At 49.9% G+C, this 11293-nt stretch overlaps 1 long non-coding RNA gene across 1 annotated transcript in view; it reads right to left on the bottom strand.

Annotated features, from left to right (window-relative positions):
* The window catches only part of LOC116096821, a 10680-nt gene extending 6956 nt beyond the window's left edge, over positions 1 to 3724 (bottom strand). Inside the window, exon 1 of the long non-coding RNA XR_004121119.1 lies at positions 3551 to 3724. This is a non-coding gene — a long non-coding RNA (uncharacterized LOC116096821). The remainder of the gene's footprint in view (positions 1 to 3550) is intronic.
* Positions 3725 to 11293: the final 7569 nt, after the last annotated feature.

Genomic DNA, 11293 nt, shown 5'->3' with positions numbered 1-11293 from the left:
GGGCGGAGAGGGGCCAGAGGGCCAGAGGGGCCGTGGGGGTGGGGAGGGGCACAACCTTCTGAGCTCCTGTAACTGAGGGACAGAGGCTGCCTGTCAGGTTGTCAGCGAAGATGAGTTACCAGGCTCAGTCAGAAAGAGGAAGACAGATGTTCCCTCAAGTTATGGATTGGAGAGATAGCCCAGTGGTTAAGAGCACTGGTTGCTCTTCCAGAAGATCCAAGTCCCATTCCCAGCACCTGTGTGGCAGCTTTTGGCTTCCACTGGAGGGGATCTGTTGCTCTCTTCTGGCCTCCATGGGCACCTTCACATATATAGCATAAACACACACACACACACAAATAATGAGGTAAATATTTTTCACGGTTTTTAAAATTTTATGTATATGTATATGAATGCTCTGTCTGCATGTATACCTTGCATGCCAGAAGGAGGCACCAGATACCAGTATAGATGGTTGTGAGCCACCATTGTAGTTGCTGGGAGTTGAACTCAGAACCCCTAGAAGTGCTCTCAAATGCTGAGCCATCTCTCAAGCCCTTATTTTTCACTCTTAAAAAATACTTTTATTGGGACTAGTGAGATGATTCAGCGGTTAAGAGCACTGACTGCTCTTCCAGAGGTCCTGAGTTCAATTCCCAGCAACCACATGGTGGCTCACAACTATCTGTAATGAGATCTGATGCCCTCTTCTGGTGTGTCTGAAGACAGCTACAGTGTACTTATATACATAAAATAAATAAATCTTAAAAAAAAACCACTTTTACTATTTTTATTTTATGTGTGTGGTGTTTGTCTGCATGTGTGTCTGTGGACCATGTGTGTCTGGTGTTCGTGGAAGCCAGAAGAGGGCACCAGATCCCCTGGGACTGAGTTTGAGTTGTGAGCTCCCCTATGAGCGATGGGAATTGAACCTGGGTCCTCTGAAAGAGTAGCCAGGGCTCTTAACCACTGAGCCATCTCTCCAGCCTCACCCTCACCCCCAATAAAATAAATCCTTTAAAAAATAATGGGTCAGGGAAGAATGGAACATGTGTATCTCAGATGATTTACTTTAAAATATCCCAATTTGCAGCTATTGCAGAGGACCTGAGTTTGATCCCCAGCAACCATATGGTGGCAGCTTGCAGCCCTCTGTAACTCCAGTCCAGCAGATCCGGTGCCCTCTCTTGGTCTCCATGGATACCAGGCATGCACTTGGTACATAGACATATATACATGCAGGCAAAACATTCATATATGTAAAATTTTTAAATCTTTACAAATTAAACAAATAGGTTAATTTAAAAACAACAACAACAACACATTTCAGCGTAGAGCTGGAAAGCTGGCTCAATGGTTAAGAACACTGGCTGTTCTTACAGAGGGCCTAAGTTCAGTTCTCAGCATCTACTCTGGGCACCAACCACTTGTCTCTCCAGCTCGAGGGGATCTTACGCCCCCTTCTGGCCAGTGCAGATACCTACACACATATAACTCTCCCACCCCTATCACACACCCAGAGAGACATCAAATAATCTTTTAAAATCGTGTATGTATGTGTACATATGCATGATCGTGTATGTGACTGTGGGTGTGTCCGGGTCACAGAGTACCTGGGAGGTCAGAGGACAATCTTCTGTGTACACCAGGCCGCCTGGCCCCTAAGCATCTGGAGTCTTCTGCTTCCCAACTGGCTGTAGAGACTCTGGGATTATAGAGGCATGCCACCCTGTTTGGCTCTGGGGATCAAACTCCATGTCCAGCAGTCATGTCACCCACTGGCCCATCCATCTTCCCAGACAGAAAGTCTTTGAAGACTTTGTCTTGAAAACTAAGTGAAATGTTTTTCTTTGTAATTAAATTCAATCTGAGTGCCCATGTTATACTGCCACCCGGTGGCAACATACTAAAGTCACAGGTTTGATTTGCAAAGGGACGAAGAAGCATTGCGAAGCCCCTTTTTTGGATGTGACTAGAGGTGTCAGAGCCAGTCCTTTACTGAGCTGCTAAAGCCCACTTCCCTGAATAAGCTCCCCAGCTCACAGCTGCTTGCTTTGTTTCTGAGCCACAGTCTCTATTTCCCAGTCAGGAGCCCATCCTGGTTTTTAACCTCCCGGTCTTGTTTTGTCCTCCAGTGGAGAGTCCAAGCCCTCTCCAGCTGTGCACCAGAGCAAGGCCCTGCCTGCGCTCTCAGCCAGGCCTGGTTTAGAGAGAGAGAGAGCAGCTCTCAGCCAGGCCTGGTTTAGAGAGGGCTCTTTGTTGTTGTTGTTGTTGCTGTTTTGTTTTGTTTTTGTCGAGACAGGGTTTCTCTGTGTAGCCCTGGCTGTCCTGGAACTCACTCTGTAGACCAGGCTGGCCTCAAACTCAGAAATCCCCTTGCCTCTGCTTCCCAAGTGCTGGGATTAAAGGCATGCGCCACCACTGCCCGGCAAGACAATTCTTATAAAAGAGGGAGAGGACTTAATTGGGGGCTTGTTTATGGTTCATAGGACTAGTCCCTGATCATCATGGAGGGGAGTGTGTCTTAGTTAGGATTTCTATTCCTGCACAAACTCATGACCAAGAAACAAGTTGAGGAGGAAAGGGTTTATTCAGCTTACTTCCACATTGCTGTTTATCACCAAGGAAGTCGGGACTGGAACTCAAGCAGGTCAGGAAGCAGGAGCTGATGCAGAGGCCATGGAGGGATGTTACTTACAGGCTTGCGTCCCCTGGCTTGCTCGGCTTGCTTTCTCATAGAATCCAAGGCTACCAGTCCAGGGATGGCACCACCCACAAGGGGCCCTCCCCCCTTGATCACCAACTGAGAAAATGCCTTACAGCTGGATCTCATGGAGGCGCTTCCCCAACTGAAGCTCCCTTCTCTGTGATAATTCCAGCCTGTGTCAAGGTGACACACAAACCCAGCCAGTACAGGGGATGTGACGGCAGAAGGCAGGCATAGCACTAGAGAACTAGCTAAGTGCTTTACATCCCAATCCACAAACAGCAGGGGTTTGGGGGTACGGGACACTGGGCCTGACGGACTTTTGAACCTATGAATGCACCCCTAATGACACCCCAATTCCCACAAGGCCACACCTTCTAATCCTTCCTTGAGCCTGTGGGGGCTTTCTCATTCAAACCGCCACATCTCTCTTCCTACAACACTAGGTGGGGTGGTCCAAGAAACCCTTACAGGGAGCACCAGAGGTAAGCACCATGGGGGACTCTGCTGTAAAAGGACCTCTGTCTGAAAAGCAAAGGTTGTGCCCCACCTGGAGACCCCTCACATCTGACTCTGAGTCCCCTCCCTGCTCCCAACCCTCCAGACCATCTTCATAACCCCTTACTTAGCCCAAAGGACTAAGGACTAAGTGAAGTCTACCCACTAGCTTGGCATTTACAGAGTAGCACCCTGGTATGACTCACTGGGAAGGGAAGAGAAGCCTTGTGCCTGGGTGTCCCCAACCTTGGCAGCCACCGGAGATGCCCTGAAGCCCGGAACACCAGCCTTTCAAGCCCTGCTGGTGCCAGGATCCTGGGTAGCCCTGGATAAGTCACACGCTCATCTGAGCCTTGAGTTGCTCACCTCTAAAAGGGCACAGAGCGCCTCTCCAGACAGTGGCTGCGGGTGGAGGGCTGAGCAGGACAATCTTCTCCCTCCCCTGCATCCTTCGGAACATTCAAAGGAGCTACCTCCTCTGCGATGAGAGCCCATGAGGCGCCCCACACTGGCTGTGGGCCACCAGCATCACATACTGTGCTATCTCTCTCCCCTAGCGAAGCAAATTCCAAGTGAGGTCACCATGGTAACCTAGACGTTGCAATGTGACCAAAATTCTAAAGTGCTCAGTATAATCCAAGCTGTCGCCTCCTGGAGGGAGAGAAGGAAGGAGGCCTCAATCCCACTCCTCGATGGCTCTCACTGGGGCAGGGAACCTTCTGGAAAGAGGGAATCATGTGGGTACAGGGTGGGACCAGAGCAGAGCTGGAAATAACCTTGGGGACTCTGAAACAAGGCCTTGGCAGAAGTTCACTGGCTTCTAGTACCAGGGTAGGCACCATCTTGCTCTGCAGCCTCGGACTGCTTTCTTGTCTTCTCTGGGCCTCCAGGAGAGCATCACCCAAGAGTATTTTTTCAAGGTCCAGAGAGGTGGCAACTACAGGCAGCAAGGCCAAGGGACTTGGCAGCATGGGGGTTCCCATCTGGGTCTGTCCCCTCCTTCGTCCTCTGACCGGAGGTTGGAAATGGGCCTTTGTGCCCAGCATAGTAAATGATATCGTTGAGCTAGGCCTGGAGTTGTAAACCCCTCTCTTTGGAAGGCTGAAGCAGGAGAATTCCTAGTTGGAGGCTTTTCTGGGCTATAGAACCTGGACACCTTAGACCATGGCTCAAAATAAAAAGTGTAAAGCCGACAGGCAACCCCACCTGGTGGAGCCCCTTTGGCCTCTTGGTCTGAAGGTCCTCTCTTGCCCCACCCCCAACCCCCCTATGGTCTGGTTTAGTGTGTTAGCCAGCCACGCTCAGCCTGGACTACTCCGCCTGCTTCCTCACTACAAGTATAATAAAAATCATCCCCAGGTAGATCGGAAGTTCAAAGTCACCCCTGACTAGATAATGAGTTCAAGGCTAGTCTGAGCTACATGTGAACTATCTCAAAAAAAAAATTAAATAATTGAAATGTAAAAGTAAAGAGTGAAAAGGAGGGCCAGTGTAGCTTCGCACATGGGGCTATCTCAGTCTCAGCACCGAGGCAACCAGCATGGCAAATGGGCACCAGCAGCACACTTGTGACGCCCATTCAGTGTCCTAGCCTCTGCACTGTCTCTGACCCCGTACCCTGGGGCATGGGAGCTTGGATGTGGTGGGTCTGGATGCCCATGGTACAGGTAGTTATGACTAGCTAGGAGCACTACCCTTTAGCCCTGGTTGCCCTCTCACAGTAGGGCCACAGAATCACATAGCTCCCTCAGATCCCCTACAGCTCCCGCCACCTTTCTTGCCTCCCAGTGCCTTTCCTGCTGGCTCAGTGCTCCGCCCTACACGGCCCACTGCCAGCCCCAGGCAGGCCTTTCTGACACAGAATGAGGCCAGGTCCGCTAAGTGATGGATAGAGTTAATAACCAGCCATTGCCACTGGCAGCCCTTTGCTTCGGTCCTAGATCCGCCAGGGGTTGCAGTTAGCCTGGCTAGCTGGAAGGGTGGCACAGGTACAGAGGGGACCCTCCTAGGACACTAGGCCTTCTAGGCACCCAGGGCGACCCTTAACTGAATCAGTATGTAGGAACTCTGCTCTTTGCCTTTGCCTGTGCTCCTTGGAGCTTCAGTTTTTCCATCTGTAGGATGGGTAGATAGCACTGATGCCTGCCTGCGTCCTGGTTTGCTGCAGCGACCGGGTCAGGAGCAGACATGGCCTCATTTTGTAGCTTTTCGTGCACTCCTGTGAAGTCTGGGTTTCTGGAAGCCAATTCCTGACAAGATTAAGGGGAAGTGAGACAATGAAGGGAAAAGCCACTAGGGGGCGCACTAGTGAGCAAGCTACAGGGAGGCATCACAGCTACTCTGGGGCTCCACTCTGCTAGAAACAATGAAAAAAAAGAGTCCATGATAAAATGGAAAAGCCCATCTGCGACATTTACCCCGAAGATTGTTACTCAGCGAAAAGCAACAGATTGCGGTCTGTCCCTGCAGTGGGATATTATCAACCCATAAAAAGGTCTGGAGCACACTACAACACAGATAAATCATGAATCAGACGAAGACAGAAAGCCAGTCACATCAGGCCGTGTAGCAGAACATCACTCTCTTTACCTGAGCTGTCCAATACAGGTAAACCCACAGACATAAAACGTACGTGCATGGTTGCTAGCAGATGGCGGGAGGAGGGAACTAGGAAGGGCTTCAGAGAGCTCTAGGCTTATATCGGGGCACAGGAAGTAATGGGGTGCGGTAGTTTGAATAAGACTTGTCCCTATAGACTCGTGTGGCTTGGATGCTTGGCCACAGGGAGTGACACTGTTAGGAGGTGTCATGAATGCTTGGCCACAGGGAGCGGCACTATAAGGAGGTGTGGTCTTACAGGAGTAGGTGTGTCACTGAGTAGGTGGGCTTTGAAGTCATATATGCTCAAGCTAAACCTAGTAGGACTCGAAGTCTCCTGATGCTGCCTGTGGATCAAGATGTAGGACTCCTCCAGCGCCATGTCTGTCTGGACACTGCCATGCTTTCCGCCATGATGATAGTGGACTGAACCTCTGTATGCCATCCCCAATGAGATGTTGTCCTTTATAAGAGTTGCCTTGGTCATGGTGTCTGTTCACAGCAATAAACCCTTAACTAAGACATGGGGATGAATCCAATATTGTAAATATACTAAAAGCCAATGAATTAAGTACTTAAAAGAGGAAGGTGCTTGGGGGATGAGCAAGTGGGTAAGAGCTGTAGCCATATAAACATGCAGACCTGAGTTCAGATTCCAGGATCCATGTAAACAAGCTGGTTGGGGGTGGCAGAGGCCCAGGTCTTTAATTACAGCACTTGGAAGGCAGAGGCAGACAAATCTCTGAGTTTGGGGCTAACCTGGTCCACAGAGTGAATTCCAGAACAGCCAGGGCTACACAGAGAAACCCTGTCTCAGAAAAACAAACAAAACAACAAAAAAAAGCTAGGTGTGGCTACATGCACCTGTAACCTGAGTGCAGGGCAGGGGTAGATAGGGCCACTGAGATTCACTGGCCAGCCAGCCTAGGCGAAGAATGGCCTCTTTCAAGTTCAGTAAGAGACTGTCTCTAGAGACTAAGGTGGAAAATGACAGAGAGAGAGTGGAAGAGAGAGGGGGAGAGAGAGGGAGAGACCCATGTCCTTTTTTGGTCTCTAGACATTGACAGCAATTTACAGATAAAAATAAAAATAAAGCCTTTAATAAACACCTTTAATCCCAGCACTTGGGAGGCAGAGGCACACAGATTTCTGAGTTCGAGGCTAGCCTGGTCTACAGAGTGAGTTCCAGGACAGCCTGGGCTATACAGAGAAACCCTGCCTCAAAAAAACAATAAAATAAAATAAAATAAAATGAAATAAAATATTTTTTAAAAAATCTTCATGATTGGGCTAGAGAGATGGCTCAGCGGTTAAGAGCACTGACTGCTCTTCTGAAGGTCCTGAGTTCAAATCCCACAACCACATGGTGACTCACAACCATCCGTAATGAGATCTGATGCCCTCTTCTGGTGTATCTAAAGACAGCTACAGTGTACTCACATAATAAATAAATCTTTGGGCCAGAGTGAGGGGGGGGCCTGAATGAATGGGACCAGATCGAGCAGAGGTCCTGAGTTCAATTCCCAGCAACCACATGATGGCCCAAAACCATCTGTACAGCTACAGCATACTCAGTATACTCATATACATAAAATAAATAAATAAATCTTTGATTAAACACACACACACTAGGAGCTGGAGTGCTTACCATTCTTGCAAGAGGACCAGGGTTCGAATTCCTAGCAGCTGTCTAGTGGCTCACAACCACCTCTAACTCTGGTTCTAGGAGGTCCAGTGCCCTCTTCTGGCCTCTGCAGGCATCTGCATACATGCAAAGCACATAAACTCATGCAGGATCAACACTCACTTAAAGATAGTAAACCTTGGGCTGGAGAGATGGCTCAGTGGTTAAAAGCACTGACTGCTCTTCCAGAAGTCATGAGTTTAAATCCCAGCAACCACATGGTGGCTCACAACCATCTGTAATGAGATCTGATGCCTCCTTCTGGTGTGTCTGAAGACAGCTACAGTGTACTTACATATAATAAATAAATAAATCTTTTAAAAAAATAAAAAGATAGTAAGCCTTTTTTTAAAAAAAAAAAACTAAGCCTGCAGGAAGCTGGCTCACATTCAGCCCGTGGCTGGGGCACCTTGGATTCCCAGGCCTGTGTCCTGCTGTGCCCAGGACCTCGTCATCCAGTCCCTTCCTAGGAGGAAAACTGGGTGAGAGTGGAAGGGCTTGTCACACTGAGGCAGAGACGAGCTGGACCAACACCCCAGGAGCTTCTTGGCTGTAGGGTGTCTTCCTTTGTGGTGGCAAATCAGAAGACAATCAGGGCCTCTGGGTCCTTCTAGAGATCCTCGCAGCGGATATTGGTCTGTGCTGTGGGCACACAGAGGGGCTTGAGGTTACTGGACCTAGAAGGACAGAGCCAAGCAGGGAGGGTGGGGAAGGATCCCACCAAGGGTCCCACCCAAGGTCCTGTGCCACTTCCTGTTTTTATCATTCAGTTCTGGCAGACAGTTGTCACCACAAAACCACAACACCAAATCCTCTGGCTTCCCTTGGCGTGTGCCTGTCTGTCTCAGTGCCTCTCTTTAGATCCCCGCCCCTCCCCGCCCCTCCCCGCCCCTCCCCGCCCCCCAACCCCGCTTCTCTCCAGGCTGGGTCCCTATCTATACCCCTTTTTTCTTTTTTTTTTGGAAATCTCTCCATTTTCTTTTAAAGATTTGTTTATTTATTTATTGTTATATGTAAGTACACTGTAGCTGCTTTCAGACACACCAGAAGAGGGCGTCAGACCTCATTATGGATGGTTGTGAACCACCATGTGGTTGCTGGGATTTGAACTCAGGACCTTCGGTAAATCAGTCAGTGCTCTTACCTGCTGAGCCATCTCACCAGCCCTCTATGCCCCTTTCTAAGGCTCTGCAGCTATGCATGTTTCGAACACCTGTAGGCCAGTCCCTACAGTAGGTACATAGGTCCTGCCCTCAGAGCAGTGCAGGGGGATAGATGTCTGATGATCCAGTTAAGAACCCCCACACAATCAGGCGGTGGTGGCGCATGTCTTTAATCCAGCACTTGGGAGGCAGAGGCAGGCGGATTTCTAAGTTCGAGGCCAGCCTGGTCTACAGAGTGAGTTCCAGGACAGCCAGGGCTATACAGAGAAACCCTGTCTCGAAAAGCCAAAAAAAAAAAAAAAACAAAAAAACAAAAAACAACCCACACCCAGCTGGGTGTGGTGGCGCATGCCTTTAACCCTAGCACTCCAGGCAGACAGATCTCTGAGTTCAAGACCATCTACCTAAGAAGTCTGAAGCCAACAGGATTACTTTCTCAAGAAATAAAACTGTAGTATCACGACTGGGTCACTGGGCATATGCTGGCCCGCACTGAGTGCTCAAAAGATTCCTGTGAGGAAGGCCCGTCTGCAGTCTCCCTCTCTGGAGTAACTCCGGGGAATTGTGGAAAGGCGTGCTGGGTGCTGCAGACTGCACTGGTTTTTTTGTTTTGTTTTGTTTTGTTTTTCGAGACAGGGTTTCTCTGTGTAGCCCTGGCTGTCCTGGAACTCACTCTGTAGACCAGGCTGGCCTTGAACTCAGAAATCTGAGTATTTTATTGTTTTATGTTTTGATACACAGTTACTTGCTAGGACCTGGGGCTTGGCAGTTAGGCTAGAATGGCTGGCCCAGGGACACTCCCCCCCCCCCCCCCCCCCCCCCCCCCCCCCCCCCCCCCCCCCCGCCCTCGTCCTCTGCCTCCCCTCCCTGGGTAGACAAGTGTGCGCCGCCATTCCCGGCTCTTGGGCTTGTCTGGCCAGCGCTTTACAGGCTAAGCTATCTCCCTAGTCCTGGTAGCTAAAGCTGATCGTGAACGTTCTCTGTGGCCCAGCGTGACTTACACTTCTTGTCTTCTTGTCTCAGCTCCCTCAGGAGTGGGATTCCTGGCGTGGGCCACGGCACCGTTCATATGGTGCTAGAGATGGACCCGGGGGTTCTGTGCACGCTGAGGTGGACCCGGGGGTTCTGTGCACGCTGAGGTGGACCCGGGGGTTCTGTGCACGCTGAGGTGGACCCGGGGGTTCTGTGCACGCTGAGGTGGACCCGGGGGTTCTGTGCATGTTGAGGTGGACCCGGGAGTTCTGTGCACGTTGAGGTGGACCCGGGGGTTCTGTGCACGCTGAGGTGGACCCTGCGGTTCTGTGCATGCTGAGGTAGCACTCCCTTCACTGAACCCCAGCCCCAGTCCAGAGGCTCTTGGTGTGCAAACAGATTTTTCCCACTTTGATCTAGTCCTTTGACATGACCATGCTTATCCCTCCCGTCAGCGTCCCTGGGGCTACACAGTCCACCCTGCAGTTTCATTTATTTAAAACCCTTTCTGGGTCTGCGGAGCCTGCTCCGCAGTTAGACTGGCCGCTCTTCCAGAGGACCTGCTTTCAGCTTCCATCTGCTAACTCCAGATCCAGCGGATCCGACGCCCTCTTCCGGCCTCCTTGGATACTACATGGTGCACATACGTACAGGCCAATATTTATACCCATAAAATAAATAAATCTTTAAAAACCACCTTTTCCTGTGACAGGGAAATGAGGAGGCCAATCTCTACAGAGTACTGTCCTCTGAGCTTAACGGCCATCATCTTCCTCAGAACCCAGGCGACTATAGAAGACACCCTCAAGGCCTGACCTGTTGATGTTCTCTCTCAGAAGGAAGGGTGACAAGGGCCTCCCTGAACTTCAGCCGATCCCTCCTGTCTCTCCCAGCCAGCTACACATGATAATTTGATAATTTTGAAGGGCCTCATGATGAGCAGGTGCAACTTTAATTTTTTTTTAAAAAAATTTATTCATTTAATGTATATGAGCATCCTGTCACTGACACATCAGAAGAGGGCATCAGATCCAATTATAGATGGTTGTGAGCCACCATGTGGTTGCTGGGAATTGAACTCATGATCTCTGGAAGAACAGTCAGTGCTCTTAACCACTGAGCCATCTTTCTAGCCCCAACTTTAATTTTTTTAAAGTCTACTTTTTTTTTTTTTTGTTCTTGTTTTTGTTTTTTTCAAGACAGGGTTTCTCTGTGTAGCCCTGGCTGTCCTAGAACTCACTCTGTAGACCAGGCTGGCCTGGAACTCAGAAATCTGCCTGCCTCTGCCTCCCAAGGGCTGGGATTAAAGTCATGTGCCACTACCACCCAGCTTAAAGACTGCTTTTAATGATGATTCTTAAATGCTGTAACCTCCCTAGTAGCACACCTCCCACCAGAGGTAGTGGGAAAGAAAGGGAAAGAAAGGATACAGGAGGAGCGGACCTGTTTAGAAATGGTTCTTTGGGGGGGCTGGAGAGATGGCTCAGCAGTTAAGAGCACCGACTGCTCTTCCGAAGGTCCTGAGTTCAAATCCCAGCAACCACATGGTGGCTCACAACCACCCGTAGTGAGATCTGATGCCCTTTTCAGGAGTGTCTGAAGACAGCTCCAGTGTACTTACATATAATAATTGTAGGATGCCGTCCCGCAGCTCCTACTTGCGTGGGGTTCCACGAACCGAGGATTTGGAAA

The sequence above is a fragment of the Mastomys coucha genome, unplaced genomic scaffold (genome assembly GCF_008632895.1).
Source record: "Mastomys coucha isolate ucsf_1 unplaced genomic scaffold, UCSF_Mcou_1 pScaffold18, whole genome shotgun sequence".
In the NCBI taxonomy this organism is placed as follows: domain Eukaryota; kingdom Metazoa; phylum Chordata; class Mammalia; order Rodentia; family Muridae; genus Mastomys; species Mastomys coucha.
Note: the sequence above shows the minus strand (reverse complement) of the source record. Positions and strands in the feature narration are given on the sequence as shown.